The 26,070-nt window shown below is 54.5% G+C and overlaps 58 non-coding genes across 58 annotated transcripts; all 58 read right to left on the minus strand.

Annotated features, from left to right (window-relative positions):
- Positions 1-1,286: 1,286 nt before the first annotated feature.
- On the minus strand, positions 1,287-1,360 carry TRNAN-GUU (transfer RNA asparagine (anticodon GUU)). Its single transcript has one exon. It is a non-coding gene; the product is annotated as a tRNA-Asn (tRNA).
- A 218-nt stretch (positions 1,361-1,578) lies between these two features.
- Positions 1,579-1,652, minus strand: TRNAN-GUU (transfer RNA asparagine (anticodon GUU)). Its single transcript has one exon. It is a non-coding gene; the product is annotated as a tRNA-Asn (tRNA).
- Positions 1,653-1,723: 71 nt separating this feature from the next.
- TRNAN-GUU (transfer RNA asparagine (anticodon GUU)) lies at positions 1,724-1,797 on the minus strand. Its single transcript has one exon. It is a non-coding gene; the product is annotated as a tRNA-Asn (tRNA).
- An 812-nt stretch (positions 1,798-2,609) lies between these two features.
- TRNAN-GUU (transfer RNA asparagine (anticodon GUU)) lies at positions 2,610-2,683 on the minus strand. The gene has a single exon. It is a non-coding gene; the product is annotated as a tRNA-Asn (tRNA).
- An 811-nt stretch (positions 2,684-3,494) lies between these two features.
- On the minus strand, positions 3,495-3,568 carry TRNAN-GUU (transfer RNA asparagine (anticodon GUU)). Its single transcript has one exon. It is a non-coding gene; the product is annotated as a tRNA-Asn (tRNA).
- Positions 3,569-3,638: 70 nt separating this feature from the next.
- On the minus strand, positions 3,639-3,712 carry TRNAN-GUU (transfer RNA asparagine (anticodon GUU)). Its single transcript has one exon. It is a non-coding gene; the product is annotated as a tRNA-Asn (tRNA).
- Positions 3,713-4,677: 965 nt separating this feature from the next.
- TRNAN-GUU (transfer RNA asparagine (anticodon GUU)) lies at positions 4,678-4,751 on the minus strand. Its single transcript has one exon. It is a non-coding gene; the product is annotated as a tRNA-Asn (tRNA).
- Positions 4,752-4,975: 224 nt separating this feature from the next.
- On the minus strand, positions 4,976-5,049 carry TRNAN-GUU (transfer RNA asparagine (anticodon GUU)). Its single transcript has one exon. It is a non-coding gene; the product is annotated as a tRNA-Asn (tRNA).
- Positions 5,050-5,418: 369 nt separating this feature from the next.
- On the minus strand, positions 5,419-5,492 carry TRNAN-GUU (transfer RNA asparagine (anticodon GUU)). Its single transcript has one exon. It is a non-coding gene; the product is annotated as a tRNA-Asn (tRNA).
- A 963-nt stretch (positions 5,493-6,455) lies between these two features.
- On the minus strand, positions 6,456-6,529 carry TRNAN-GUU (transfer RNA asparagine (anticodon GUU)). Its single transcript has one exon. It is a non-coding gene; the product is annotated as a tRNA-Asn (tRNA).
- A 372-nt stretch (positions 6,530-6,901) lies between these two features.
- Positions 6,902-6,975, minus strand: TRNAN-GUU (transfer RNA asparagine (anticodon GUU)). Its single transcript has one exon. It is a non-coding gene; the product is annotated as a tRNA-Asn (tRNA).
- A 369-nt stretch (positions 6,976-7,344) lies between these two features.
- Positions 7,345-7,418, minus strand: TRNAN-GUU (transfer RNA asparagine (anticodon GUU)). The gene has a single exon. It is a non-coding gene; the product is annotated as a tRNA-Asn (tRNA).
- A 963-nt stretch (positions 7,419-8,381) lies between these two features.
- Positions 8,382-8,455, minus strand: TRNAN-GUU (transfer RNA asparagine (anticodon GUU)). Its single transcript has one exon. It is a non-coding gene; the product is annotated as a tRNA-Asn (tRNA).
- Positions 8,456-8,529: 74 nt separating this feature from the next.
- Positions 8,530-8,603, minus strand: TRNAN-GUU (transfer RNA asparagine (anticodon GUU)). Its single transcript has one exon. It is a non-coding gene; the product is annotated as a tRNA-Asn (tRNA).
- Positions 8,604-8,827: 224 nt separating this feature from the next.
- TRNAN-GUU (transfer RNA asparagine (anticodon GUU)) lies at positions 8,828-8,901 on the minus strand. The gene has a single exon. It is a non-coding gene; the product is annotated as a tRNA-Asn (tRNA).
- Positions 8,902-8,973: 72 nt separating this feature from the next.
- TRNAN-GUU (transfer RNA asparagine (anticodon GUU)) lies at positions 8,974-9,047 on the minus strand. The gene has a single exon. It is a non-coding gene; the product is annotated as a tRNA-Asn (tRNA).
- Positions 9,048-9,121: 74 nt separating this feature from the next.
- Positions 9,122-9,195, minus strand: TRNAN-GUU (transfer RNA asparagine (anticodon GUU)). Its single transcript has one exon. It is a non-coding gene; the product is annotated as a tRNA-Asn (tRNA).
- A 75-nt stretch (positions 9,196-9,270) lies between these two features.
- TRNAN-GUU (transfer RNA asparagine (anticodon GUU)) lies at positions 9,271-9,344 on the minus strand. The gene has a single exon. It is a non-coding gene; the product is annotated as a tRNA-Asn (tRNA).
- Positions 9,345-9,565: 221 nt separating this feature from the next.
- TRNAD-GUC (transfer RNA aspartic acid (anticodon GUC)) lies at positions 9,566-9,638 on the minus strand. The gene has a single exon. It is a non-coding gene; the product is annotated as a tRNA-Asp (tRNA).
- Positions 9,639-9,860: 222 nt separating this feature from the next.
- TRNAN-GUU (transfer RNA asparagine (anticodon GUU)) lies at positions 9,861-9,934 on the minus strand. Its single transcript has one exon. It is a non-coding gene; the product is annotated as a tRNA-Asn (tRNA).
- Positions 9,935-10,305: 371 nt separating this feature from the next.
- Positions 10,306-10,379, minus strand: TRNAN-GUU (transfer RNA asparagine (anticodon GUU)). Its single transcript has one exon. It is a non-coding gene; the product is annotated as a tRNA-Asn (tRNA).
- Positions 10,380-10,451: 72 nt separating this feature from the next.
- Positions 10,452-10,525, minus strand: TRNAN-GUU (transfer RNA asparagine (anticodon GUU)). Its single transcript has one exon. It is a non-coding gene; the product is annotated as a tRNA-Asn (tRNA).
- Positions 10,526-10,599: 74 nt separating this feature from the next.
- Positions 10,600-10,673, minus strand: TRNAN-GUU (transfer RNA asparagine (anticodon GUU)). Its single transcript has one exon. It is a non-coding gene; the product is annotated as a tRNA-Asn (tRNA).
- Positions 10,674-10,748: 75 nt separating this feature from the next.
- Positions 10,749-10,822, minus strand: TRNAN-GUU (transfer RNA asparagine (anticodon GUU)). The gene has a single exon. It is a non-coding gene; the product is annotated as a tRNA-Asn (tRNA).
- A 220-nt stretch (positions 10,823-11,042) lies between these two features.
- Positions 11,043-11,115, minus strand: TRNAD-GUC (transfer RNA aspartic acid (anticodon GUC)). The gene has a single exon. It is a non-coding gene; the product is annotated as a tRNA-Asp (tRNA).
- Positions 11,116-12,225: 1,110 nt separating this feature from the next.
- Positions 12,226-12,300, minus strand: TRNAN-GUU (transfer RNA asparagine (anticodon GUU)). The gene has a single exon. It is a non-coding gene; the product is annotated as a tRNA-Asn (tRNA).
- A 75-nt stretch (positions 12,301-12,375) lies between these two features.
- On the minus strand, positions 12,376-12,449 carry TRNAN-GUU (transfer RNA asparagine (anticodon GUU)). Its single transcript has one exon. It is a non-coding gene; the product is annotated as a tRNA-Asn (tRNA).
- Positions 12,450-12,522: 73 nt separating this feature from the next.
- Positions 12,523-12,596, minus strand: TRNAN-GUU (transfer RNA asparagine (anticodon GUU)). Its single transcript has one exon. It is a non-coding gene; the product is annotated as a tRNA-Asn (tRNA).
- A 72-nt stretch (positions 12,597-12,668) lies between these two features.
- Positions 12,669-12,742, minus strand: TRNAN-GUU (transfer RNA asparagine (anticodon GUU)). Its single transcript has one exon. It is a non-coding gene; the product is annotated as a tRNA-Asn (tRNA).
- Positions 12,743-14,005: 1,263 nt separating this feature from the next.
- TRNAN-GUU (transfer RNA asparagine (anticodon GUU)) lies at positions 14,006-14,079 on the minus strand. Its single transcript has one exon. It is a non-coding gene; the product is annotated as a tRNA-Asn (tRNA).
- Positions 14,080-14,153: 74 nt separating this feature from the next.
- On the minus strand, positions 14,154-14,227 carry TRNAN-GUU (transfer RNA asparagine (anticodon GUU)). Its single transcript has one exon. It is a non-coding gene; the product is annotated as a tRNA-Asn (tRNA).
- A 73-nt stretch (positions 14,228-14,300) lies between these two features.
- TRNAN-GUU (transfer RNA asparagine (anticodon GUU)) lies at positions 14,301-14,374 on the minus strand. Its single transcript has one exon. It is a non-coding gene; the product is annotated as a tRNA-Asn (tRNA).
- A 72-nt stretch (positions 14,375-14,446) lies between these two features.
- TRNAN-GUU (transfer RNA asparagine (anticodon GUU)) lies at positions 14,447-14,520 on the minus strand. The gene has a single exon. It is a non-coding gene; the product is annotated as a tRNA-Asn (tRNA).
- A 373-nt stretch (positions 14,521-14,893) lies between these two features.
- Positions 14,894-14,967, minus strand: TRNAN-GUU (transfer RNA asparagine (anticodon GUU)). Its single transcript has one exon. It is a non-coding gene; the product is annotated as a tRNA-Asn (tRNA).
- Positions 14,968-15,633: 666 nt separating this feature from the next.
- Positions 15,634-15,707, minus strand: TRNAN-GUU (transfer RNA asparagine (anticodon GUU)). The gene has a single exon. It is a non-coding gene; the product is annotated as a tRNA-Asn (tRNA).
- A 73-nt stretch (positions 15,708-15,780) lies between these two features.
- TRNAN-GUU (transfer RNA asparagine (anticodon GUU)) lies at positions 15,781-15,854 on the minus strand. The gene has a single exon. It is a non-coding gene; the product is annotated as a tRNA-Asn (tRNA).
- A 72-nt stretch (positions 15,855-15,926) lies between these two features.
- On the minus strand, positions 15,927-16,000 carry TRNAN-GUU (transfer RNA asparagine (anticodon GUU)). The gene has a single exon. It is a non-coding gene; the product is annotated as a tRNA-Asn (tRNA).
- Positions 16,001-16,372: 372 nt separating this feature from the next.
- Positions 16,373-16,446, minus strand: TRNAN-GUU (transfer RNA asparagine (anticodon GUU)). The gene has a single exon. It is a non-coding gene; the product is annotated as a tRNA-Asn (tRNA).
- An 817-nt stretch (positions 16,447-17,263) lies between these two features.
- Positions 17,264-17,337, minus strand: TRNAN-GUU (transfer RNA asparagine (anticodon GUU)). The gene has a single exon. It is a non-coding gene; the product is annotated as a tRNA-Asn (tRNA).
- A 74-nt stretch (positions 17,338-17,411) lies between these two features.
- On the minus strand, positions 17,412-17,485 carry TRNAN-GUU (transfer RNA asparagine (anticodon GUU)). Its single transcript has one exon. It is a non-coding gene; the product is annotated as a tRNA-Asn (tRNA).
- A 1,114-nt stretch (positions 17,486-18,599) lies between these two features.
- Positions 18,600-18,673, minus strand: TRNAN-GUU (transfer RNA asparagine (anticodon GUU)). Its single transcript has one exon. It is a non-coding gene; the product is annotated as a tRNA-Asn (tRNA).
- A 220-nt stretch (positions 18,674-18,893) lies between these two features.
- TRNAN-GUU (transfer RNA asparagine (anticodon GUU)) lies at positions 18,894-18,967 on the minus strand. The gene has a single exon. It is a non-coding gene; the product is annotated as a tRNA-Asn (tRNA).
- Positions 18,968-19,186: 219 nt separating this feature from the next.
- On the minus strand, positions 19,187-19,260 carry TRNAN-GUU (transfer RNA asparagine (anticodon GUU)). The gene has a single exon. It is a non-coding gene; the product is annotated as a tRNA-Asn (tRNA).
- An 810-nt stretch (positions 19,261-20,070) lies between these two features.
- Positions 20,071-20,146, minus strand: TRNAN-GUU (transfer RNA asparagine (anticodon GUU)). The gene has a single exon. It is a non-coding gene; the product is annotated as a tRNA-Asn (tRNA).
- A 74-nt stretch (positions 20,147-20,220) lies between these two features.
- TRNAN-GUU (transfer RNA asparagine (anticodon GUU)) lies at positions 20,221-20,294 on the minus strand. Its single transcript has one exon. It is a non-coding gene; the product is annotated as a tRNA-Asn (tRNA).
- A 71-nt stretch (positions 20,295-20,365) lies between these two features.
- On the minus strand, positions 20,366-20,439 carry TRNAN-GUU (transfer RNA asparagine (anticodon GUU)). Its single transcript has one exon. It is a non-coding gene; the product is annotated as a tRNA-Asn (tRNA).
- Positions 20,440-20,513: 74 nt separating this feature from the next.
- On the minus strand, positions 20,514-20,587 carry TRNAN-GUU (transfer RNA asparagine (anticodon GUU)). Its single transcript has one exon. It is a non-coding gene; the product is annotated as a tRNA-Asn (tRNA).
- Positions 20,588-21,705: 1,118 nt separating this feature from the next.
- On the minus strand, positions 21,706-21,779 carry TRNAN-GUU (transfer RNA asparagine (anticodon GUU)). Its single transcript has one exon. It is a non-coding gene; the product is annotated as a tRNA-Asn (tRNA).
- A 72-nt stretch (positions 21,780-21,851) lies between these two features.
- On the minus strand, positions 21,852-21,925 carry TRNAN-GUU (transfer RNA asparagine (anticodon GUU)). Its single transcript has one exon. It is a non-coding gene; the product is annotated as a tRNA-Asn (tRNA).
- A 74-nt stretch (positions 21,926-21,999) lies between these two features.
- On the minus strand, positions 22,000-22,073 carry TRNAN-GUU (transfer RNA asparagine (anticodon GUU)). The gene has a single exon. It is a non-coding gene; the product is annotated as a tRNA-Asn (tRNA).
- Positions 22,074-22,148: 75 nt separating this feature from the next.
- On the minus strand, positions 22,149-22,222 carry TRNAN-GUU (transfer RNA asparagine (anticodon GUU)). Its single transcript has one exon. It is a non-coding gene; the product is annotated as a tRNA-Asn (tRNA).
- Positions 22,223-22,297: 75 nt separating this feature from the next.
- Positions 22,298-22,371, minus strand: TRNAN-GUU (transfer RNA asparagine (anticodon GUU)). The gene has a single exon. It is a non-coding gene; the product is annotated as a tRNA-Asn (tRNA).
- Positions 22,372-23,934: 1,563 nt separating this feature from the next.
- TRNAN-GUU (transfer RNA asparagine (anticodon GUU)) lies at positions 23,935-24,008 on the minus strand. The gene has a single exon. It is a non-coding gene; the product is annotated as a tRNA-Asn (tRNA).
- A 216-nt stretch (positions 24,009-24,224) lies between these two features.
- On the minus strand, positions 24,225-24,297 carry TRNAN-GUU (transfer RNA asparagine (anticodon GUU)). The gene has a single exon. It is a non-coding gene; the product is annotated as a tRNA-Asn (tRNA).
- Positions 24,298-24,372: 75 nt separating this feature from the next.
- Positions 24,373-24,446, minus strand: TRNAN-GUU (transfer RNA asparagine (anticodon GUU)). Its single transcript has one exon. It is a non-coding gene; the product is annotated as a tRNA-Asn (tRNA).
- Positions 24,447-24,670: 224 nt separating this feature from the next.
- On the minus strand, positions 24,671-24,744 carry TRNAN-GUU (transfer RNA asparagine (anticodon GUU)). Its single transcript has one exon. It is a non-coding gene; the product is annotated as a tRNA-Asn (tRNA).
- Positions 24,745-25,373: 629 nt separating this feature from the next.
- On the minus strand, positions 25,374-25,447 carry TRNAN-GUU (transfer RNA asparagine (anticodon GUU)). Its single transcript has one exon. It is a non-coding gene; the product is annotated as a tRNA-Asn (tRNA).
- Positions 25,448-25,667: 220 nt separating this feature from the next.
- Positions 25,668-25,741, minus strand: TRNAN-GUU (transfer RNA asparagine (anticodon GUU)). Its single transcript has one exon. It is a non-coding gene; the product is annotated as a tRNA-Asn (tRNA).
- Positions 25,742-26,070: the final 329 nt, after the last annotated feature.

Raw genomic sequence — 26,070 nt, forward strand, 5'->3', positions numbered from 1 at the left:
ACAGGCTAGCCAATTGCGCCACGGAGGCAGTCGTGCTGCTCTCTCACCACCGTCAGAACATTTCTCCAAAGCTGTCAGCGCAAAGAAAAAAACAACTCCTCGCCCCCGGGAGGGCTCGAACCTCCAACCTTTCGGTTAACACCGATCGCGCAAGCCAATTGCGCAACGGAGGCAGTCGCGTTGTACTCTCATCACCGTCAGACCATTTCTCCAAAGCTATCAGCGCAAAGAAAAAAGAAGCAAGACAACGTCCCCTGGAGGGCTCGAACCTTCGACCTTTCGGTTAAATGCTGAACTCGCTAGCCAATTTCGCCACGGAGGCAGTCGTGCTGCACTCTCATTACTGTCAGAACATTTCATCAAAGCTAACAGTGAAAAGAAAAAAGAAGCTAGACAACACCCCCGGGAGGGCTCGAACCTCCAACCTTTCGGTTAACACTGATCGCGCAAGCCAATTGCGCAACGGAGGCAGTCGGGCTGTACTCTCATCACCGTCAGTACATTTCTCCAAAGCTATCAGCGCAAAGAAAAAAGAAGCAAGACAACGTCCCCGGGAGGGCTCGAACCTTCGACCTTTCGGTTATATGCCGAACTCGCTAGCCAATTTCGCCACGGAGGCAGTCGTGCTGCACTCTCACCAAAGTCAGAACATTTCATCAAAGCTAACAGTGCTAAGAAAAAAGAAGCTGGACAACGCCTCCTGCAGGGCTCGAACCTCCAACCTTTCGGTTAACACCGATCGTGCAAGCCAATTGCGGAACGGAGGCAGTCGGGCTGTACTCTCATCACCGTCAGAACATTTCTCCAAAGCTATCAGCGCAAAGAAAAAAGAAGCAAGACAACGTCCACGGGAGGGCTCGAACCTTCGACCTTTCGGTTAAATGCCGAACTCGCTAGCCAATTTCGCCACGGAGGCAGTCGTGCTGCACTCTCACCACCGTCAGAACATTCCATCAAAGCTAACAGTGCAAAGAAAAAAGAAGCTAGACAACGCCCCCGAGAGGGCTCGAACCTCCAACCTTCCGGTTAACAGCCGATCGCGCAAGCCAATTGCGCAACGAAGGCAGTCGTGCTGCACTCTCACGACCGTCACAACATTCCTCCAAAGCTATCAGCGCAAAGAAAAAATGCGACACACCGCACCAAGGAGGGCTCCTACCCCGAACTTTTCGGTTAAGAGCCGAACTCGTTAGCCGATTGCGCCACGGAGGCAGTCGTGCTGCTCTCTTGCCACCGTCAGAACATTTCTCCAAAGCTATCAGCGCAAAGAAAAGAAAGCGACACAACGCCCCCGGGAGGGCTTGAACCTCCAACCTTTCGGTTAACAGCCGAACGCGCTAGCCAATTGCGCCACGGAGGCAGTCGTGCTGGTCTCTCACCACCGTCAAAACTTTTCTGCAAAGCTGTCAGCGCAAAGAAAAAAGTGACACCTCGCCACCCGGAGGGCTCGAACCTCCAACCTTCCGGTTAACAGCCGAACGCGCCAGCATATTGCGCCAAGGAGGCAGTCGTGCTGCTCTCTCACCACCGTCAGAACATTTCTCCAAAGCTGTCCACGCAAAGAAAAAAAAGACTCCTCGCCCCCGGGAGGGCTCGAACCTCCAACCTTTCGGTTAACAGCCGAACGCGCTAGCCAATTGCGCCACGGAGGCAGTCGTGCTGCTCTCTCACCACCGTCAGAACATTTCTCCAAAGCTGTCAGAGCAAAAAAAAAGCGACACCTCGCCCCCGGGAGGTCTCGAACCTTCAACCTTTCGGTTAACAGCCGAATGCGCTAGCCGATTGCGCCACGGAGGCAATCGTCCTGCTCTCTCACGACCGTCAGAACATTCCATCAAAGCTAATAGGGCAAAGAAAAAAGAAGCTAGACAACGCCCCCGGGAGGGCTCGAACCTCGAACATTTCCGTCAAGAGCCGAACTCGTTAGCCAATTGCGCCGCGGAGGCAGTCGTGGTGTACTCTCACCAGCGTCAGAACATTACATCAAAGCTAAAAGTGCAAAAAAAGAAGCTGGACAACGCCCCCTGCAGGGCTCGAACCTCCAACCTTTCGGTTAACACCGATCGCGCAAGCCAATTGCGCAACGGAGGCAGTCGGGTTGTACTCTCATCACCGTCAGAACATTTCTCCAAAGCTATCAGCGCAAAGAAAAAAGAAGCAAGACAACGTCCCCGGGAGGGCTCGAACCTTCGACCTTTCTGTTAAATGCTGAACTCGCTAGCCAATTTCGCCACGGAGGCAGTCGTGCTGCACTCTCACCACCGTCAGAACATTCCATCAAAGCTAACAGTGCAAAGAAAAAAGAAGCTAGACAACGCCCCCGGGAGGGCTCGAACCTCCAACCTTCCGGTTAACAGCCGATCGCGCAAGCCGATTGCGCAACGAAGGCAGTCGTGCTGCACTCTCACGAACGTCAGAACATTCCTTCAAAGCTATCAGCGCAAAGAAAAAATGCGACACAATGCCTCCGGGAGGGCTCCGACCCCCAACCTTTTGGTTAAGAGCCGAACTCGTTAGCCGATTGCGCCGCGGAGGCAGTCGTGCTGCACTCTCACGGCCGTCAGAACATTTCATCAAAGCTAACAGTGCAAAGAAAAAATGCGACACACCGCCCCCGGGAGGGCTCGAACCTCCAACCTTTCGGTTAACAGCCGAACTCGTTAGCCAATTGCGCCACGAAGGCAGTCGTGCTGTACTCTCACCACCGTCAGAACATTCCATCAAAGCTAACAGTGCGAAGAAAAAAGAAGCTAGACAACGCCCCCGGGAAGGCTCGAACCTCCAACCTTCCGGTTAACAGCCGATCGCGCAAGCCGATTGCGCAACGAAGGCAGTCGTGCTGCACTCTCACGAACGTCAGAACATTCCTCCAAAGCTATCAGCGCAAAGAAAAAATGCGACACACCGCCCCCGGGAGGGCTCCGACCCCCAACCTTTTGGTTAAGAGCCGAACTCGTTAGTCGATTGCGCCGCGGAGGCAGTCGTGCTGCACTCTCACGGCAGTCAGAACATTCCTCCAAAGCTATCAGCGCAAAGAAAAAATGCGACACACCGCCCCCGGGAGGGTGGAACCTCCAACCTTTCGGTTAAGAGCCGAACTCGTTAGCCGATTGCGCTGCGGAGGCAGTCGTGCTGCACTCTAACGACCGTCAGAACATTCCTCCAAAGCCATCAGTGCAAAGAAAAAAAAGCAACACACACCCTCCTGGGAGGACTTGAACCTCCAAACTTTCGGTTAAGAGCCGAACTCGTTAGCCGATTGCACGGCGGAGGCAGTCGTGCTGCACTCTCACGACCGTCAGAACATTCCTTCAAAGCTATCAACGCCAAGAAAAGAGACCGCGACAGCGCCCCCGGGAAGGCTCGAACCTCCAACCTTCCGGTTAACAGCCGAACGCGCCAGCATATTGCGCCACGGAGGCAGTCGTGCTGCTCTCTCACCACCGTCAGAACATTTCTCCAAAGCTGTCCACGCAAAGAAAAAAAAGACTCCTCGCCCCCGGGAGGGCTCGAACCTCCAACCTTTCGGTTAACAGCCGAACGCGCTAGCCAATTGCGCCACGGAGGCAGTCGTGCTGCTCTCTCACCACCGTCAGAACATTTCTCCAAAGCTGTCAGAGCAAAACAAAGCGACACCTCGCCCCCGGGAGGTCTCGAACCTTCAACCTTTCGGTTAACAGCCGAATGCGCTAGCCGATTGCGCCACGGAGGCAATCGTCCTGCTCTCTCACGACCGTCAGAACATTCCATCAAAGCTAACAGGGCAAAGAAAAAAGAAGCTAGACAACGCCCCCGGGAGGGCTCGAACCTCGAACATTTCCGTCAAGAGCCGAACTCGTTAGCCAATTGCGCCGCGGAGGCAGTCGTGGTGTACTCTCACCAGCGTCAGAACATTACATCAAAGCTAAAAGTGCAAAAAAAAGAAGCTGGACAACGCCCCCTGCAGGGCTCGAACCTCCAACCTTTCGGTTAACACCGATCGCGCAAGCCAATTGCGCAACGGAGGCAGTCGGGTTGTACTCTCATCACCGTCAGAACATTTCTCCAAAGCTATCAGCGCAAAGAAAAAAGCAGCAAGACAACGTCCCCGGGAGGGCTCGAACCTTCGACCTTTCGGTTAAATGCTGAACTCGCTAGCCAATTTCGCCACGGAGGCAGTCGTGCTGCACTCTCACCACCGTCAGAACATTCCATCAAAGCTAAGAGTGCTAAGAAAAAAGAAGCTGGACAACGCCTCCTGCAGGGCTCGAACCTCCAACCTTTCGGTTAACACCGAACGCGCAAGCCAATTGCGCAACGGAGGCAGTCGGGCTGTACTCTTATCACCGTCAGAACATTTCTCCAAAGCTATCAGCGCTAAGAAAAAAGAAGCAAGACAACGTTCACGGGAGGGCTCGAACCTTCGACCTTTTGGTTAAATGCCGAACTCGCTAGCCAATTTCGCCACGGAGGCAGTCGTGCTGCACTCTCACCACCGTCAGAACATTCCATCAAAGCTAACAGTGCAAAGAAAAAAGAAGCTAGACAACGCCCCCGGGAGGGCTCGAACCTACAACATTTCCGTCAAGAGCCGAACTCGTTAGCCAATTACGCCGCGGAGGCAGTCGTGCTGTACTCTCACCAGCGTCAGAACATTCCGTCAAAGCTAGCAGTGCAAAGAAAAAAGAAGCTAGACAACGCCCCCGGGAGGGCTCGAACCTCCAACCTTTCGGTTAACAGCCGAACTCGTTAGCCAATTACGTCGCGGAGGCAGTCGTTCTGTACTCTCACCACCGTCAGAACATTTCTCAAAAGCTATCAGCGCAAAGAAAAAAGAAGCTAGACAACGCCCCCGGGAGGGCTCGAACCTCCAACATTTCGGTCAAGAGCCGAACTCGTTAGCCAATTCCGCTGCGTAGGCAGTCGTGCTGTACTCTCACCAGCGTCAGAACATTCCATCAAAGCTAACAGTGCAAAGAAAAAAGAAGCTAGACAACGCCCCCGGGAGGGCTCGAACCTCCAACCTTTCGGTTAACAGCCGAACTCGTTAGCCAATTGCGCCACGAAGGCAGTCGTGCTGTACTCTCTTCACCGTCAGAACATTCCATCAAAGCTAACAGTGCAAAGAAAAAAGAAGCTAGACAACGCCCCCGGGAGGGCTCGAACCTCCAACCTTCCGGTTAACAGCCGATCGCGCAAGCCGATTGCGCAACGAAGGCAGTCGTGCTGCACTCTCACGAACGTCAGAACATTCCTTCAAAGCTATCAGCGCAAAGAAAAAATGCGACACACCGCCTCCGGGAGGGCTCCGACCCCCAACCTTTTGGTTAAGAGCCGAACTCGTTAGCCGATTGCGCCGCGGAGGCAGTCGTGCTGCACTCTCACGGCCGTCAGAACATTCCATCAAAGCTAACAGTGCAAAGAAAAAATGCGACACACCGCCCCCGGGAGGGCTCGAACCTCCAACCTTTCGGTTAACAGCCGAACTCGTTAGCCAATTGCGCCACGAAGGCAGTCGTGCTGTACTCTCACCACCGTCAGAACATTCCATCAAAGCTAACAGTGCGAAGAAAAAAAAAGCTAGACAACGCCCCCGGGAAGGCTCGAACCTCCAACCTTCCGGTTAACAGCCGATCGCGCAAGCCGATTGCGCAACGAAGGCAGTCGTGCTGCACTCTCACGAACGTCAGAACATTCCTCCAAAGCTATCAGCGCAAAGAAAAAATGCGACACACCGCCCCCGGGAGGGCTCCCACCCCCAACCTTTTGGTTAAGAGCCGAACTCGTTAGTCGATTGCGCCGCGGAGGCAGTCGTGCTGCACTCTCACGGCAGTCAGAACATTCCTCCAAAGCTATCAGCGCAAAGAAAAAATGCGACACACCGCCCCCGGGAGGGTGGAACCTCCAACCTTTCGGTTAAGAGCCGAACTCGTTAGCCGATTGCGCTGCGGAGGCAGTCGTGCTGCACTCTAATGACCGTCAGAACATTCCTCCAAAGCCATCAGTGCAAAGAAAAAGAAGCGACACACACCGCCCCCGGGAGGACTTGAACCTCCAACCTTTCGCTTAAGAGCCGAACTCCTTAGCCGATTGCGACGCGGAGGCAGGCGTGCTGTACTCTCACGACCGTCAAAAGATTCCTCCGAAGCTATGAGCACAAAGAAAAAAAAGCAACACACACCCTCCTGGGAGGACTTGAACCTCCAAACTTTCGGTTAAGAGCCGAACTCGTTAGCCGATTGCACGGCGGAGGCAGTCGTGCTGCACTCTCACGACCGTCAGAACATTCCTTCAAAGCTATCAACGCCAAGAAAAGAGACCGCTACAGCGCCCCCGGGAAGGCTCGAACCTATAACTTTTCGGTTAACAGCCGAACGCGCTAGCCAATTGCGCCAAGGAGGCAGTCGTGCTGCTCTCTTGCCACCGTGAGAACATTTCTCCAAAGCTATCAGCGCAAAGCAAAAAAAGCGACACAACGCCCCCGGGAGGGCTCGAACCTCCGACCTTTCGGTTAACAGCCGAACGCGTTAGCCAATTGCGCCACGGAGGCAGTCGTGCTGCTCTCCGACCAGCGTCAAAACTTTTCTGCAAAGGTGTCAGCGCAAAGAAAAAAAAGCGACACCTCGCCCCCGGGAGGGCTCGAACCTCCAACCTTTCGGTTAACAGCCAAACTCGTTAGCCAATTACGTCGCGGAGGCAGTCGTTCTGTACTCTCACCACCGTCAGAACATTTCTCCAAAGCTATCAGCGCAAAGAAAAAAGAAGCTAGACAACGCCCCCGGGAGGGCTCGAACCTCCAACATTTCGGTCAAGAGCCGAACTCGTTAGCCAATTCCGCTGCGTAGGCAGTCGTGCTGTACTCTCACCAGCGTCAGAACATTCCATCAAAGCTAACAGTGCAAAGAAAAAAGAAGCTAGACAACGCCCCCGGGAGGGCTCGAACCTCCAACCTTTCGGTTAACAGCCGAACTCGTTAGCCAATTGCGCCACGAAGGCAGTCGTGCTGTACTCTCTTCACCGTCAGAACATTCCATCAAAGCTAACAGTGCAAAGAAAAAAGAAGCTAGACAACGCCCCCGGGAGGGCTCGAACCTCCAACCTTCCGGTTAACAGCCGATCGCGCAAGCCGATTGCGCAACGAAGGCAGTCGTGCTGCACTCTCACGAACGTCAGAACATTCCTTCAAAGCTATCAGCGCAAAGAAAAAATGCGACACACCGCCTCCGGGAGGGCTCCGACCCCCAACCTTTTGGTTAAGAGCCGAACTCGTTAGCCGATTGCGCCGCGGAGGCAGTCGTGCTGCACTCTCACGGCCGTCAGAACATTCCATCAAAGCTAACAGTGCAAAGAAAAAATGCGACACACCGCCCCCGGGAGGGCTCGAACCTCCAACCTTTCGGTTAACAGCCGAACTCGTTAGCCAATTGCGCCACGAAGGCAGTCGTGCTGTACTCTCACCACCGTCAGAACATTCCATCAAAGCTAACAGTGCGAAGAAAAAAAAAGCTAGACAACGCCCCCGGGAAGGCTCGAACCTCCAACCTTCCGGTTAACAGCCGATCGCGCAAGCCGATTGCGCAACGAAGGCAGTCGTGCTGCACTCTCACGAACGTCAGAACATTCCTCCAAAGCTATCAGCGCAAAGAAAAAATGCGACACACCGCCCCCGGGAGGGCTCCCACCCCCAACCTTTTGGTTAAGAGCCGAACTCGTTAGTCGATTGCGCCGCGGAGGCAGTCGTGCTGCACTCTCACGGCAGTCAGAACATTCCTCCAAAGCTATCAGCGCAAAGAAAAAATGCGACACACCGCCCCCGGGAGGGTGGAACCTCCAACCTTTCGGTTAAGAGCCGAACTCGTTAGCCGATTGCGCTGCGGAGGCAGTCGTGCTGCACTCTAATGACCGTCAGAACATTCCTCCAAAGCCATCAGTGCAAAGAAAAAGAAGCGACACACACCGCCCCCGGGAGGACTTGAACCTCCAACCTTTCGCTTAAGAGCCGAACTCCTTAGCCGATTGCGACGCGGAGGCAGGCGTGCTGTACTCTCACGACCGTCAAAAGATTCCTCCGAAGCTATGAGCACAAAGAAAAAAAAGCAACACACACCCTCCTGGGAGGACTTGAACCTCCAAACTTTCGGTTAAGAGCCGAACTCGTTAGCCGATTGCACGGCGGAGGCAGTCGTGCTGCACTCTCACGACCGTCAGAACATTCCTTCAAAGCTATCAACGCCAAGAAAAGAGACCGCTACAGCGCCCCCGGGAAGGCTCGAACCTATAACTTTTCGGTTAACAGCCGAACGCGCTAGCCAATTGCGCCAAGGAGGCAGTCGTGCTGCTCTCTTGCCACCGTGAGAACATTTCTCCAAAGCTATCAGCGCAAAGCAAAAAAAGCGACACAACGCCCCCGGGAGGGCTCGAACCTCCGACCTTTCGGTTAACAGCCGAACGCGTTAGCCAATTGCGCCACGGAGGCAGTCGTGCTGCTCTCCGACCAGCGTCAAAACTTTTCTGCAAAGGTGTCAGCGCAAAGAAAAAAAAGCGACACCTCGCCCCCAGGAGGGCTCGAACCTCCAACCTTTCGGTTAACAGCCGAACGCGCTAGCCAATTGCGCCACGGAGGCAGTCGTGCTGCTCTCTCACCAGCGTCAGAACATTCCATCAAAGCTAACAGTGCAAAGAAAAAAGAAGCTAGACAACGGCCCCGGGAGGGCTCGAACCTCCAACCTTTCGGTTAATAGCCGAACTCGTTAGCCAATTGCGCCACGAAGGCAGTCGTGCTGTACTCTCACCACCGTCAGAACATTCCATCAAAGCTAACAGTGCAAAGAAAAGAGACCGCTACAGCGACCCCCGGGAGGGCTCGAACCTCGAACCTTTCGGTTAACAGCCGAACGCGCTAGCCATTTGCGCCACGGAGGCAGTCGTGCTGCTCTCTCACCACCGTCCGAACATTTCTCCAAAGCTGTCAGCGCAAAGAAAAAAGTGACACCTCGCCCCCGGGAGGGCTCGAACCTCCTACCTTTCGGTTAACAGCCGAACGCGCCAGCATATTGCGCCACGGAGGCAGTCGTGCTGCTCTCTCACCACCGTCAGAACATTTCTCCAAAGCTGTCAGCGCAAAGAAAAAAAAACGACTCCTCGCCCCCGGGAGGGCTCGAACCTCCAACCTTTCGGTTAACAGCCGAAGGCGCTAGCTGATTGCGCCACGGAGGCAATCGTCCTGCTCTCTCACGACCGTCAGAACATTCTATAAAAGCTATACACGCAAAGAAAAAAGAAGCGAGACCACGCCCCCGGGAGGGCTCGAACCTCCAACCTTTCGGTTAACAGCCGAACGCGCTAGCCGATTGCGCCACGGAGGCAGACGTCTTGCTCTCTTAGCACCGTAAGAACATTTCTCCAAAGCTGTCAGCGCAAAAAAAAGCGACACCCCTCCCCCGGGAGGGCTCGAACCTCCAACCTTTCGGTTAACAGCCCAACGAGCTAGCCGACTGCCCCACGGAGGCAATCGTGCTGCTCTCTTACCACCGTCAGAACTTTTTTTCAATGCTATCAGCGGAAAGAAAAAAAAATAGCGGCACACCGCCACCGGGAGGGCTCTAACCTCCACCTTTCGGTTGACAGCCGAATGCGCTAGCCGATTGCGCCACGGAGGCAATCGTACTGCTCTCTCACCACCATCAGAACATTCCATCAAAGCTATCAGCGCAAAGAAAAAAGAAGCAAGACAACGTCCCCGGGAGGGCTCGTACCTCGAACCTTTCCGTTAACAGCCGTTCGTGTAAGCCAAATGCGCACCGGAGGCAGTCGAGCTGTACTCTCATCACCATCAGAACATTTCTTCAAAGCTATCAGCGCAAAGAAAAAAAGTGACACAACGCCCCCGGGAGGGCTCGAACCTCCGACCTTTCGGTTAACAGCCGAACGCGTTAGCCAATTGCGCCACGGAGGCAGTCGTGCTGCTCTCCGACCACCGTCAAAACTTTTCTGCAAAGGTGTCAGCGCAAAGAAAAAAAAGCGACACCTCGCCCCCAGGAGGGCTCGAACCTCCAACCTTTCGGTTAACAGCCGAACGCGCTAGCCAATTTTCCACGGAGGCAGTCGTGCTGCTCTCTCACCAGCGTCAGAACATTCCATCAAAGCTAACAGTGCAAAGAAAAAAGAAGCTAGACAACGGCCCCGGGAGGGCTCGAACCTCCAACCTTTCGGTTAATAGCCGAACTCGTTAGCCAATTGCGCCACGAAGGCAGTCGTGCTGTACTCTCACCACCGTCAGAACATTCCATCAAAGCTAACAGTGCAAAAAAAAGAGACCGCTACAGCGACCCCCGGGAGGGCTCGAACCTCGAACCTTTCGGTTAACAGCCGAACGCGCTAGCCATTTGCGCCACGGAGGCAGTCGTGCTGCTCTCTCACCACCGTCCGAACATTTCTCCAAAGCTGTCAGCGCAAAGAAAAAAGTGACACCTCGCCCCCGGGAGGGCTCGAACCTCCTACCTTTCGGTTAACAGCCGAACGCGCCAGCATATTGCGCCACGGAGGCAGTCGTGCTGCTCTCTCACCACCGTCAGAACATTTCTCCAAAGCTGTCAGCGCAAAGAAAAAAAAACGACTCCTCGCCCCCGGGAGGGCTCGAACCTCCAACCTTTCGGTTAACAGCCGAATGCGCTAGCTGATTGCGCCACGGAGGCAATCGTCCTGCTCTCTCACGACCGTCAGAACATTCTATAAAAGCTATCAGCGCAAAGAAAAAAGAAGCGAGACCACGCCCCCGGGAGGGCTCGAACCTCCAACCTTTCGGTTAACAGCCGAACGCGCTAGCCGATTGCGCCACGGAGGCAGACGTTTTGCTCTCTTAGCACCGTAAGAACATTTCTCCAAAGCTGTCAGCGCAAAAAAAAGCGACACCCCTCCCCCGGGAGGGCTCGAACCTCCAACCTTTCGGTTAACAGCCCAACGAGCTAGCCGACTGCCCCACGGAGGCAATCGTGCTGCTCTCTTACCACCGTCAGAACTTTTTTTCAATGCTATCAGCGGAAAGAAAAAAAATAGCGGCACACCGCCACCGGGAGGGCTCTAACCTCCACCTTTCGGTTGACAGCCGAATGCGCTAGCCGATTGCGCCACGGAGGCAATCGTACTGCTCTCTCACCACCATCAGAACAATCCATCAAAGCTATCAGCGCAAAGAAAAAAGAAGCAAGACAACGTCCCCGGGAGGGCTCGTACCTCGAACCTTTCCGTTAACAGCCGTTCGCGTAAGCCAAATGCGCACCGGAGGCAGTCGAGCTGTACTCTCATCACCATCAGAACATTTCTTCAAAGCTATCAGCGCAAAGAAAAAAAGTGACACACCGCTCCGGGAGGGCTCGAACCTCCAACCTTTCGGTAAACAGCTGAAAGCGCTAGCCAATTGCACCACGGAGGCAGTCGTGCTGCTCTCTCACCACCGTCAGAACAATTCTCCAAAGCTGTCAGCGCAAAGAAAAAAAAATGACTCCTCGCCGCCGGGAGGGCTCGAACCTCCAACCTTTCGGTTAAATGCCGAACTCGCTCGCCAATTACGCCACATAGGCAGTCGTGCTGCCCTCTCACCACCGTCAGAACATTCCATCAAAGCTAACAGTGCAAAGAAAAAAGAAGCTAGACAACGCCCATGGGAGGGCTCGAACCTCCAACCTTCCGGTTAGCAGCCGATCGCGCAAGCCAATTGCGCAACGAAGGCAGTCGTGCTGCACTCTCACGATCGTCAGAACATTCCTCCAAAGGTATCAGCGCAAAGAAAAAATGCGACACACCGCCCCCGGGAGGGCTCCAACCCCCAACCTTTCGGTTAAGAGCCGAACTCGTTAGCCGATTGCGCCGCGGAGGCAGTCGTGCTGCACTCTCACGATAGTCAGAACATTCCATCAAAGCTATCAGCGCAAAGAAAAAAGAAGCGAGACAACGCCCCAGGGAGGACTTGAAGCTCCAACCTTTCGCTTAAGAGCTGAACTCCTTAGCCGATTGCGACGCGGAGGCAGGCGTGCTGTACTCTCACGACCGTCAAAAGATTCCTCCAAAGCTATGAGCGCAAAGAAAAAAAAGCAACACACACCACCCCCGGGAGGACTTGAACCTCCAAACTTTCGGTTAAGAGCCGAACTCGTTAGCCGATTGCACCGCGGAGGCAGTCACGCTGCACTCTCACGACCGTCAGAACATTCCTCCAAAGCTATCAACGCAAAGAAAAGAGACCGCTACAGCGCCCCGGGAGGGCTCGAACCTCCAACCTTTCGGTTAACAGCCGAACGCGCTAGCCAATTGCGCCACGGAGGCAGTCGTGCTGCTCTCTTGCCACCGTCAGAACATTTCTCCAAAGCTATCAGCGCAAAGAAAAAAAAAGCGACACAACGCCCCCGGGAGGGCTCGAACCTCCGACCTCCCGGTTAACAGCCGAATGCGCTAGCCAATTGCGCCACGGAGGCAGTCGTGCTGCTCTCTGGCCACCTTCAAAACTTTTCTGCAAAGGTGTCAGCGCAAAGAAAAAAAGCGACACCTCGCCCCCGGGAGGGCTCGAACCTCCAACCTTTCGGTTAACAGCCGAACGCGCTAGCCAATTGCGCCACGGAGACAGTCGTGCTGCTCTCTCACCACCGTCAGAAGATTTCTCCAAAGCTGTCAGCGCAAACAAAAAAACGACTCCTCGTCCCCGGGAGGGCTCGAACCTCCAACCTTTCGGTTAACAGCCGAACACGCTAGCCAATTGCGCCACGGAGGCAGTCGTGCTGCTCTCTCACCAGCGTCAGAACATTCCATCAAAGCTAACAGTGCAAAGAAAAAAGAAGCTAGACAACGCCCCCGGGAGGGCTCGAACCTCCAACCTTTCGGTTAACAGCCGAACTAGTTAGCCAATTACGCCGCGAAGGCAGTCGTTCTGTACTTTCACCACCGTCAGAACATTTCTCCAAAGCTATCAGCGCAAAGAAAAAAGAAGCTAGACAACGCCCCCGGGAGGGCTCGAACCTCCAACATTTCGGTCAAGAGTCGAACTCGTTAGCCAATTGCGCTGCGGAGGCAGTCGTGCTGTGCTCTCACCAGCGTCAGAACATTTCATCAAAGCTAACAGTGCAAAGAAAAAAGAAGCTAGACAACGGCCCCGGGAGGGCTCGAACCTCCAACCTTTCGGTTAACAGCCGAACTCGTCAGCCAATTGCGCCACGAAGGCAGTCGTGCTGTACTCTCACCACCGTCAGAACATTCCATCAAAGCTAACAGTGCAAAGAAAAAAGAAGCTAGACAACGCCCCCGGGAGGGCTCGAACCTCCAACCTTCCGGTTAACAGCCGATCGCGCAAGCCGATTGCGCAACGAAGGCAGTCGTGCTGAACTCTCACGAACGTCAGAACATTCCTCCAAAGCTATCAGCGCAAAGAAAAAATGCGACACACCGCCCCCGGGAGGGCTCCGACCCCCAACCTTTTGGTTAAGAGCCGAACTCGTTAGCCGATTGTGCCGCGGAGGCAGCCGTGCTGCACTCTCACGGCAGTCAGAACATTCCTCCAAAGCTATCAGTGCAAAGAAAAAATGCGACACACCGCCCCCGGGAGGGTCGAACCTCAAACCTTTCGGTTAAGAGCCGAACTCGTTAGCCGATTGCGCTGCGGAGGCAGTCGTGCTGCACTCTAACGACCGTCAGAACATTCCTCCAAAGCCATCAGGGCAAAGAAAAAAAAGCGACACACACCGCCCCCGGGAGGACTTGAACCTCCAACCTTTCGCTTAAGAGCTGAACTCCTTAGCCGATTGCGACGCGGAGGCAGGCGTGCTGTACTCTCACGACCGTCAAAAGATTCCTCCAAAGCTATGAGCGCAAAGAAAAAAAAGCAACACACACCACCCCCGGGAGGACTTGAACCTCCAAACTTTCGGTTAAGAGCCGAACTCGTTAGCCGATTGCACCGGGGAGGCAGTCATGCTGCACTCTCACGACCGTCAGAACATTCCTCCAAAGCTATCAACGCAAAGAAAAGAGACCGCTACAGCGCCCCCGGGAGGGCTCGAACCTCCAACCTTTCGGTTAACAGCCGAACGCGCTAGCCAATTGCGCCACGGAGGAAGTCGTGCTGCTCTCTTGCCACCGTCAGAACATTTCTCCAAAGCTATCAGCGCAAAGAAAAAAAAGTGACACAACGCCCCCGGGAGGGCTCGAACCTCCGACCCTTCGGTTAACAGCCAAACGCGCTAGCCAATTGCTCCACGGAGGCAGTCGTGCTGCTCTCTGACCACCGTCAAAATTTTTCTGCAAAGGTGTCAGCGCAAAGAAAAAAAGCGACACCTCGCCCCCGGGAGGGCTCGAACCTCCAAACTTTCGGTTAACAGCCGAACGCGCTAGCCAATCGCGCCACGGAGGAAGTCGTGCTGCTCTCTCACCACCGTCAGAAGATTTCTCCAAAGCTGTCAGCGCAAACAAAAAAACGACTCCTCGCCCCCGGGTGGGCTCGAACCTCCAACCTTTCGGTTAACAGCCGAACACGCTAGCCAATTGCGCCACGGAGGCAGTCGTGCTGCTCTCTCACCAGCGTCAGAACATTCCATCAAAGCTAACAGTGCAAAGAAAAAAGAAGCTAGACAACGCCCCTGGGATGGCTCGAACCTCCAACCTTTCGGTTAACAGCCGAACTCGTTAGCCAATTGCGCCACGAAGGCAGTCGTGCTGTACTCTCACCACCGTCAGAAAATTCCATAAAAGCTAACAGTGCAAAGAAAAAAGAAGCTAGACAACGCCCCCGGGAGGGCTCGAACCTCCAACATTTTCGTCAAGAGCCGAACTCGTTAGCCAATTACGCCGCGGAGACAGTCGTGCTGTACTCTCACCAGCGTCAGAACATTCCGTCAAAGCTAACAGTGCAAAGAAAAAAGAAGCTAGACAACGCCCCCGGGAGGGCTCGAACCTCCAACCTTTCGGTTAACAGCCGAACTCGTTAGCCAATTACGCCGCGGAGGCAGTCGTTCTGTACTCTCACCACCGTCAGAACATTCCATCAAAGCTAACAATGCAAAGAAATAAGAAGCTAGACAACGCCCCCGGGAGGGCTCGAACCTCCAACCTTCCGGTTAACAGCCGATCGCGCAAGCCGATTGCGCAACGAAGGCAGTCGTGCTGCACTCTCACGAACGTCAGAACATTCCTCCAAAGCTATCAGCGCAAAGAAAAAATGCGACCCACCGCCCCCGGGAGGGCTCCGACCCCCAACCTTTTGGTTAAGATCCGAACTCGTTAGCCGATTGCGCCGCGGAGGCAGTCGTGCTGCACTCTCACGGCAGTCAGAACATTCCTCCAAAGCTATCAGCGCAAAGAAAAAATGCGACACACCGCCCCCGGGAGGGTCGAACCTCCAACCTTTCGGTTAAGAGCCGAACTCGTTAGCCGATCGCGCTGCGGAGGCAGTCGTGCTGCACTCTAACGACCGTCAGAACATTCCTCCAAAGCCATCAGGGCAAAGAAAAAAAAGCGACACACACCGCCCCCGGGAGGACTTGAACCTCCAAACTTTTGGTTAAGAGCCGAAATCGTTAGCCGATTGCACCGCGGAGGCAGTCATGCTGCACTCTCACGACCGTCAGAACATTCCTCCAAAGCTATCAACGCAAAGAAAAGAGACCGCTACAGCGCCCCCGGGAGGGCTCGAACCTCCGACCTTTCGGTTAACAGCCGAACGCGCTAGCCAATTGCGCCACGGAGGCAGTCGTGCTGCTCTCTGACCACCGTCAAAACTTTTCTGCAAAGGTGTCAGCGCAAAGAAAAAAACCGACACCTCGCCCCCGGGAAGGCTCGAACCTCCAACCTTTCGGTTAACAGCCGAACGCGCTAGCCAATTGCGCCACGGAGGCAGTCGTGCTGCTCTCTCACCACCGTCAGAAGATTTCTCCAAAGCTGTCAGCGCAAACAAAAAAACGACTCCTCGCCCCCGGGAGGGCTCGAACCTCCAACGTTTCGGTTAACAGCCGAACACGCTAGCCAATTGCGCCACGGAGGCAGTCGTGCTGCTCTCTCACCAGCGTCAGAACATTCCATCAAAGCTAACAGTGCAAAGAAAAAAGAAGCTAGACAACGCCCCCGGGAGGGCTCGAACTTCCAACCTTTCGGTTAACAGCCGAACTCGTTAGCCAATTGCGCCACGAAGGCAGTCGTTCTGTACTCTCACCACCGTCAGAACATTTCTCCAAAGCTATCAGCGCAAAGAAAAGAAAACGACTCCTCGCGCCTGGGAAGGCTCGAACCTCCAACCTTTCGGTTAACAGCCGAACACGCTAGCCAATTGCGCCACGGAGGCAGTCGTGCTGCTCTCTCACCACCGTCAGAACATTTCTCCAAAGCTAACAGTGCAAAGAAAAAAGAAGCTAGACAACGCCCCCGGGAGGGCTCGAACCTCCAACCTTTCGGTTAACAGCCGAAGTCGTTAGCCAATTGCGCCACGAAGGCAGTCGTGCTGTACTCTCACCACCGTCAGAACATTTCATCAAAGCTAACAGTGCAAAGAAAAAAGAAGCTAGACAACGCCCCCGGGAGGGCTCGAACCTCGAACATTTCCGTCAAGAGCCGAACTCGTTAGCCAATTGCGCCGCGGAGGCAGTCGTGCTGTACTCTCACCAGCGTCAGAACATTCCATCAAAGCTAACAGTGCAAACAAAAAAGAAGCTAGACAACGCTCCCGGGAGGGCTCGAACCTCCAACCTTCCGGTTAACAGCCGATCGCGCAAGCCGATTGCGCAACGAAGGCGGTAGTGATGCACTCTCACGAACGTCAGAACATTCCTCCAAAGCTATCAGCGCAAAGAAAAAATGCGACAAACCGCCCCCGGGAGGGTCGAACCTCCAACCTTTCGGTTAAGAGCCGAACTCGTTAGCCGATTGCGCTGCGGAGGCAGTCGTGCTGCACTCTAACGACCGTCAGAACATTCCTCCAAAGCCATCAGTACAAAGAAAAAAAAGCGACACACACCGCCCCCGGGAGGACTTGAACCTCCAACTTTTCGCTTAAGAGCCGAACTCCTTAGCCGATTGCGAAGCGGAGGCAGGCGTGCTGTACTCTCACGATCGTCAAAAGATTCCTCCAAAGCTATGAGCGCAAAGAAAAAAAGCAACACACACCACCCCAGGGAGGACTTGAACCTCCAAACTTTTGGTTAAGAGCCGAACTCGTTGGCCGATTGCACCGCGGAGGCAGTCATGCTGCGCTCTCACGACCGTCAGAACATTCCTCCAAAGCTATCAACGCAAAGAAAAGAGACCGCTACAGCGCCCCCGGGAGGGCTCGAACCTCCAACCTTTCGGTTAACAGCCGAACGCGCTAGCCAATTGCGCAACGGAGGCAGTCGTGCTGGTCTCTTGCCACCGTCAGAACATTTCTCCAAAGCTATCAGCGCAAAGAAAAAAAAGCGACACAACGCCCCCGGGAGGGCTCGAACCTCCGAGCTTTCGGTTAACAGCCGAACACGCTAGCCAATTGTGCCACGGAGGCAGTCGTGCTGCTCTCAGACCACCGTCAAAACATTTCTGCAAAGGTGTCAGCGCAAAGAAAAAAAAACGACTCCTCGCCCCTGTAAAGGCTCGAACCTCCAACCTTTCGGTTAACAGCCGAACACGCTAGCCAATTGCGCCACGGAGGCAGTCGTGCTGTACTCTCACCACCGTCAGAACATTCCATCAAAGCTAACAGTGCAAAGAAAAAAGAAGCTAGACAAAGCCCCCGGGAGGGCTCGAACATCGAACATTTCCGTCAAGAGCCGAACTCGTTAGCCAATTGCGCCGCGGAGGCAGTCGTGCTGTACTCTCGCCAGCGTCAGAACATTCCATCAAAGCTAACGATGCAAAGAAAAGAGAAGCTAGACAACGCTCCCGCGAGGGCTCGAACCTCCAACATTTCCGTCAAGAGCCGAACTCGTTATCCAATTGCGCCGCGGAGGCAGTCGTGCTGTACTCTCACCAGCGTCAGAACATTCCATCAAAGCTAACAGTGCAAAGAAAAAAGAAGCTAGACAACGCTCCCGGGAGGGCTCGAACCTCCAACCTTCCGGTTAACAGCCGATCGCGCAAGCCGATTGCGCAACGAAGGCAGTAGTGCTGCACTCTCACGAACGTCAGAACATTCCTCCAAAGCTATCAGCGCAAATAAAAAATGCGACACACTCCCCCGGGAGGGCTCGAACCTCCAACCTTCCAATTAACAGCCGATCGCGCAAGCCGATTGCGCAACGAAGGCGGTAGTGCTGCACTCTCACGAACGTCAAAAGATTCCTCCAAAGCTATGAGCGCAAAGAAAAAAAAGCGACACACACCGCCCCCGGGAGGACTTGAACCTCCAACCTTTCGTTTAAGAGCCGAACTCCTTAGCCGATTGCGAAGCGGAGGCAGGCGTGCTGTACTCTCACGACCGTCAAAAGATTCCTCCAAAGCTATGAGCGCAAAGAAAAAAAGCAACACACACCACCCCAGGGAGGACTTGAACCTCCAAACTTTTGGTTAAGAGCCGAACTCGTTGGCCGATTGCACCGCGGAGGCAGTCATGCTGCACTCTCACGACCGTCAGAACATTCCTCCAAAGCTATCAACGCAAAGAAAAGAGACCGCTACAGCGCCCCCGGGAGGGCTCGATCCTCCAACCTTTCGGTTAACAGCCGAACGCGCTAGCCAATTGCGCCACGGAGGCTGTCGTGCTGCTCTCTCACCACCGTCCGAACAAATTTCCAAAGCTGTCAGCGCAAAGAAAAAAGCGACACCTCGCCCCCGGGAGGGCTCGAACTTCCAGCCTTTCGGTTAACAGCCGAACGCGCCAGCATATTGCGCCACGGAGGCAGTCGTGCTGCCTTCTCACCACCGTCAGAACATTTCTCCAAAGCTGTCAGCGCAAAGAAAAAAAAACGACTCCTCGCCCCCGGGAGGGCTCGAACCTCCAACCTTTCGGTTAACAGCCGAACGCGCTAGCCAATTGCGCCACGGAGGCCGTCGTGCTGCTCTCTCACCACCGTCAGGACATTTCTCCAAAGCTGTTAGCGCAAAAAAAAGCGACACCTCGCCCCCGGGTAGGCTCGAACCTCCAACAGTTCGGTTAACAGCTGAATGCGCTAGCCGATTGCGCCACGGAGGCAATCGTCCTGCTCTCTCACGACCGTCAGAACATTCCATCAAGTCTATCAGCGCAAAGAAAAAAGAAGCGAGACCACGCCCCCGGGAGGGCTCGAACTTCCAACCTTTCAGTTAACAGCCGAACGCGCTATCCGATTGCGCCACGGAGGCAATCATCCAGCTCTCTTACCACCGTCAGAACATTTCTACAAAGCTATCAGCGCAAAGAAAAAATGCGACACACCGCCCCCGGGAGGGCTCCGACCCCCAACCTTTTGGTTAAGAGCCGAACTCGTTAGCCGATTGCGCCGCGGAGGCAGTCCTGCTGCACTCTCACGGCAGTCAGAACATTCCTCCAAAGCTATCAGCGCAAAGAAAAAATGCGACACACCGCCCCCGGGAGGGCTCCGACCCCCAACCTTTCGGTTAAGAGCCGAACTCGTTAGCCGATTGCGCCGTGGAGGCAGTCGTGCTGCACTCTCACGGCAGTCAGAACATTCCTCTAAAGCTATCAGCGCAAAGAAAAAATGCGACACACCGCCCCCGGGAGGGTCGAACCTCCAACCTTTCGGTTAAGAGCCGAACTCGTTAGCCGATTGCGCTGCGGAGGCAGTCGTGCTGCACTCTAACGACCGTCAGAACATTCCTCCAAAGCCATCAGTGCAAAGAAAAAAAATCGACACACACCACCTCGGGAGGACTTAACCTCCAACCTTTCGCTTAAGAGCCGAACTCCTTAGCCGATTGCGAAGCGGAGGCAGGCGTGCTGTACTCTCACGACCGTCAAAAGATTCCTCCAAAGCTATGAGCGCAAAGAAAAAAAAGCAACACACACCACCCCCGGGAGGACTTGAACCTCCAAACTTTTGGTTAAGAGCCGAACTCGTTAGCCGATTGCACCGCGGAGGAAGTAATGCTGCACTCTCACGACCGTCAGAACATTCCTCCAAAGCTATCAACGCAAAGAAAAGAGACCGCTACAGCTCCCCCGGGAGGGCTAGAACCTCCAACCTTTCGGTCAACAGCCGAACGCGCTAGCCAATTGCGCCACGGAGGCAGTCGTGCTGCTCTCTTGCCACCGTCCGAACATTTCTCCAAAGCTATCAGCGCAAAGAAAAAAAAGCGACACCTCGCCCCCGTGAGGGCTCGAACCTCCAACCTTTCGGTTAACAGCCGAACGCACTAGCCAATTGCGCCACGGAGGCAGTCGTGCTGCTCTCTCACCACCGTCAGAAGATTTTCCAAAGCTGTCAGCGCAAACAAAAAAACGACTCCTCGCCCCCGGGAGGGCTCGAACCACCAACCTTTCGGTTAACAGCTGAACACGCTAGCTAATTGCGCCACGGAGGCAGTCGTGCTGCTCTCTCACCAGCGTCAGAACATTCCATCAAAGCTAACAGTGCAAAAAAAAAGAAGCTAGACAACGCCCCCGGGAGGGCTCGAACCTCCAACCTTTCGGTTAACAGCCGAACTCGTTAGCCAATTGCGCCACGAAGGCAGTCGTGCTGTACTCTCACCACCGTCAGAACATTCCATCAAAGCTAACAGTGCAAAGAAAAAAGAAGCTAGACAACGCCCCCGGGAGGGCTCAAACCTCCAACATTTCCGTCAAGGGCCGAACTCGTTAGCCCATTACGCCGCGGAGGCAGTCGTGCTGTACTCTCACCAGCGTCAGAACATTCCATCAAAGCTAACAGTGCAAAGAAAAAAGAAGCTAGACAACGCCCCCGGGAGGGCTCGATCCTCCAACCTTTCGGTTAACAGCCGAACTCGTTAGCCAATTACGCCGCGGAGGCAGTCGTTCTGTACATTCACCACCGTCAGAACATTTCTCCAAAGCTATCAGCGCAAAGAAAAAAGAAGCTAGACAACGCCCCCGGGAGGGCTCGAACCTCCAACATTTCGGTCAAGAGCCGAACTCGTTAGCCAATTGCGCTGCGGAGGCAGTCGTGCTGTACTCTCACCAGCGTCAGAACATTCCATCAAAGCTAACAGTGCAAAGAAAAAAGAAGCTAGACAACGCCCCCGGGAGGGCTCGAACCTCCAACCTTTCGGTTAACAGCCGAACTCGTCAGCCAATTGCGCCACGAAGGCAGTCGTGCTGTACTCTCACCACCGTCAGAGCATTCCATCAAAGCTAACAGTGCAAAGAAAAAAGAAGCTAGACAACGCCCCCGGGAGGGCTCGAACCTCCAACCTTCCGGTTAACAGCCGATCGCGCAAGCCGATTGCGCTGCGGAGGCAGTCGTGCTGCACTCTAACGACCGTCAGAACATTCCTCCAAAGCCATCAGTGCAAAGAAAAAAAAGCGACACACACCGCCCCCGGGAGGACTTGAACCTCCAACCTTTAGTTTAAGAGCCGAACTCCTTAGCCGATTGCGAAGCCGAGGCAGGCGTGCTGTACTCTCACGACCGTCAAAAGATTCCTCCAAAGCTATGAGCGCAAAGAAAAAAAGCAACACACAACACCCCAGGGAGGACTTGAACCTCCAAACTTTTGGTTAAGAGCCGAACTCGTTGGCCGATTGCACCGCGGAGGCAGTCATGCCGCACTCTCACGACCGTCAGAACATTCCTCGAAAGCTATCAACGCAAAGAAAAGAGACCGCTACAGCGCCCCCGGGAGGGCTCGATCCTCCAACCTTTCGGTTAACAGCCGAACGCGCTAGCCAATTGCGCCACGGAGGCAGTCGTGCTGCTCTCTCACCACCGTCCGAACATTGCTCGAAAGCTGTCAGCGCAAAGAAAAAAGTGACACCTCGCCCCCGGGAGGGCTCGAACCTCCAAACTTTCGGTTAACAGCCGAACGCGCTAGCCAATTGCGCCACGGAGGCAGTCGTGCTGCTCTCTTGCCACCGTCAGAACATTTCTCCAAAGCTATCAGCGCAAAGAAAAAAAAGCGACACCTCGCCCCCGAGAGGGCTCGAACCTCCAACCTTTCGGTTAACAGCCGAACGAGCTAGCCAATTGCGCCACGGAGGCAGTCGTGCTGCTCTCTGACCACCGTCAAAACATTTCTCTAAAGCTGCCAGCGCAAAGAAAAAAAAAACGACTCCTCGCCCCTGGGAGGGCTCGAACCTCCAACCTTTCGGTTAACAGCTGAACACGCTAGCCAATTACGCCACGGAGGCAGTCGTGCTGCTCTCTCACCACCATCAGAACATTTCTCCAAAGCTAACAGTGCAAAGAAAAAAGAAGCTAGACAACGCCCCCAGGAGGGCTCGAACCTCCAACCTTTCGGTTAACAGCCGAACTCGTTAGCCAATTGCGCCACGAAGGCAGTCGTGCTGTACTCTCACCACCGTCAGAACATCCCATCAAAGCTAACAGTGCAAAGAAAAAAGAAGCTAGACAACGCCCCCGGGAGGGCTCGAACCTCCAACATTTCCGTCAAGAGCCGAACTCGTTAGCCAATTGCGCCGCGGAGGCAGTCGTGCTGTACTCTCACCAGCGTCAGAACATTCCTCCAAAGCTATCAGCGCAAAGAAAAAATGCGACACACCGCCCCCGGGAGGGTCGAACCTCCAACCTTTCGGTTAAGAGCCGAACTCGTTAGCCGATTGCGCTGCGGAGGCAGTCGTGCTGCACTCTAATGACCGTCAGAACATTCCTCCAAAGCCATCAGTGCAAAGAAAAAAAAGCGACACACACCACCCCCGGGAGGACTTAACCTCCAACCTTTCGGTTAAGAGCCGAACTCGTTAGCCGATTGCGCCGCGGAGGCAGTCGTGCTGCACTCTAACGACCGTCAGAGCATTCCTTCAAAGCCATCAGTGCAAAGAAAAAAAAGCGACACACACCGCCCCCGGGAGGACTTGAACCTCCAACCTTTCGCTTAAGAGCCGAACTCCTTAGCCGATTAGGAAGCGGAGGCAGGCGTGCTGTACTCTCACGACCGTCAAAAAATTCCTCCAAAGCTATGAGCGCAAAGAAAAAAAAGCAACACACACCACCCCCGGGAGGACTTGAACCTCCAAACGTTTGGTTAAGAGCCGAACTCGTTAGCCGATTGCACCGCGGAGGAAGTAATGCTGCTCTCTTGCCACCGTCAGAACATTTCTCCAAAGCTATCAGCGCAAAGAAAAAAAAGCGACACAACGCCCCCGGGAGGGCTCGAACCTCCAACATTTCCGTCAAGAGCTGAACTCGTTAGCCAATTGCGCCGCGGAGGCAGTCGTGCTGTACTCTCACCAGCGTCAGAACATTCCATCAAAGCTAACAGTGCAAAGAAAAAAGAAGCTAGACAACGCTCCCGGGAGGACTTGAACCTCCAAACGTTTGGTTAAGAGCCGAACTCGTAGCCGATTGCGCCGCGGAGGCAGTCGTGCTGCACTCTCACGATAGTCAGAACATTCCATCAAAGCTATCAGCGCAAAGAAAAAACAAGCGAGACAACGCCCCCGAAAAATGCTCGATCCTCCAACCTTTCGGTTAACAGCCGAACGCGCTAGCCAATTGCGCCACGGATGCAGTCGTGCTGTACTCTCACCAGTGTCAGAACATTTCATCAAAGCTAAGAGTGCAAAGAAAAAAGAAGCAAGACATTGTCCCCAGGAGGGCTCGAACCTCCAACATTTCCGTCAAGAGCTGAACTCGCTAGCCAATTTCGCCACGGAGGCAGTCGTGCTGCACTCTAACGACCGTCAGAACATTCCTCCAAAGCCATCAGTACAAAGAAAAAAAATCGACACACACCGCCCCCGGGAGGACTTGAACCTCCAACCTTTCGCTTAAGAGCCGAACTCCTTAGCCGATTGCGACGCGGAGGCAGGCGTGCTGTACTCTCACGACCGTCAGAACATTCCTCCAAAGCTATCAACGCAAAGAAAAGAGACCGCTACAGCGCCCCCGGGAGGGCTCGAACCTCCAACCTTTCGGTTAACAGCCGAACGCGCTAGCCAATTGCGCCACGGAGGCAGTCGTGCTGCTCTCTCACCACCGTCCGAACATTTCTCCAAAGCTGTCAGCGCAAAGAAAAAAGTGACACCTCGCCCCCGGGAGGGCTCGAACCTCCAACCTTTTGGTTAACAGCCGAACGCGTCAGCATATTGCGCCACGGAGGCAGTCGTGCTCTCTCACCACCGTCAGAACATTTCTCCAAAGCTGTCAGCGCAAAGAAAAAAAACGACTCCTCGCCCCCGAAGGGCTCGAACCTCCAACCTTTCGGTTAACAGCCGAACGCGCTAGCCAATTGCGCCACGGAGGCCGTCGTGCTGCTCTCTCACCACCGTCAGAACATTTCTCCAGAGCTGTCAGCGCAAAGAAAAAAAAAGCGACACCTCGCCCCCGGGAAGGCTCGAACCTCCAACCTTTCGGTTAACAGCCGAATGCGCTAGCCGATTGCGCCACGGAGGCAATCGTCCTGCTCTCTCACGACCGTCAGAACATTCCATCAAAGCTATCAGCGCAAAGAAAAAAGAACCGAGACCACGCCCCCGTGAGGGCTCGAACCTCCAACCTTTCGGTTAACAGCCAAACGCGCTATCCGATTGCGCCACGGAGGAAATCATCCAGCTCTCTCACGCCCGTCAGTATATTCCATCAAAGCTATCAGCGCAAAGAAAAAAGAAGCGAGACAACGCCCCCGGGAGGGCTCGAACCTCCAACCTTTCGGTTAACAGCTGAACGCGCTAGCCGATTGCGCCACGGAGGCAGTCGTGCTGCTCTCTTACCACCGTCAGAACATTTCTCCAAAGCTGTCAGCGCAAAGAAAAAATTGCCCGCAGCTTCCCTCGGGGGAACACTGAGGAGGATGCGGAGCATATAATTGGTTAACGGGGTGTTAAAGTGCGACTTACTTGGGTCGATGGCTAAATTGGTTAACGTGGTTGTGAAATGGGGTGTTAAATTGCGACTTACTTGGGTCGATGGCTAAATTGGTTAACGTGGTTGTAGGCGGGGGTGTTAAATGAGTGAACACGTACACACGTATGCGAAAGGGCGGCGCTGGTCGAAGGGACGTCGATCATTGTGTTTGTGGATTCGTTGGAATTCATTTCACCGCGACCTTGGACGTCGACGCGCCGTACAAACCAACCGACGAGCGGCAACTGAGCGAGCGAGCGCCGACCTTGAGTATATATACAGCGCGACGGCGCATGCGCTGTCAGCTGTCGAATGTTCTCGAAGGAGAAGCGCGCGCGGCACAGATGGTGGGCGACGGCGCGACGGCGCATGCGCGCGCGTCAGCTGTCGAATGTTCGAGAAGCGGTGTGGACGGCGCGGACGGCGAACTACAAGGCGCGAGTATAAGATGCTTCCGCATCTAAAAAAGCGACACCCCGCCCCCGGGAGGGCTCGAACCTCCAACCTTTCGGTTAACAGCCCAACGAGCTAGCCGACTGCGCCACGGAGGCAATCGTGCTGCACTCTCACGGCAGTCAGAACATTCCTCCAAAGCTATCAGCGCAAAGAAAAAATATGACACACCGCCCCCGGGAGGGCTCCGACCCCCAACCTTTCGGTTAAGAGCCGAACTAGTTAGCCGATTGCGCCACGGAGGCAGTCGTGCTGCTCTTTGACCACCGTCAAAACTTTTCTGCAATGGTGTCAGCGCAAAGAAAAAAAACGACTCCTCGCCCCTGGGAGGGCTCGAACCTCCAACCTTTCGGTTAACAGCCGAACAAGCTAGCCAATTGCGCCACGGAGGCAGTCGTGCTGCTCTCTCACCACCGTCAGAACATTTGTCCAATTAACAGTGCAAAGAAAAAAGAAGCTAGACAACGCCCCCGGGAGGGCTCGAACCTCCAACATTTCCGTCAAGAGCTGAACTCGTTAGCCAATTGCGCCGCGGAGGCAGTCATGCTGTACTCTCACCAGCGTCAGAACATTCCATCAAAGCTAACAGTGCAAAGAAAAAAGAAGCTAGACAACGCTCCCGGGAGGACTTGAACCTCCAAACGTTTGGTTACGAGCCGAACTCGTAGCCGATTGCGCCGCGGAGGCAGTCGTGCTGCACTCTCACGATAGTCAGAACATT

This window comes from Rhipicephalus microplus, unplaced genomic scaffold (assembly GCF_043290135.1).
Source record: "Rhipicephalus microplus isolate Deutch F79 unplaced genomic scaffold, USDA_Rmic scaffold_45, whole genome shotgun sequence".
NCBI classification, from domain to species: domain Eukaryota; kingdom Metazoa; phylum Arthropoda; class Arachnida; order Ixodida; family Ixodidae; genus Rhipicephalus; species Rhipicephalus microplus.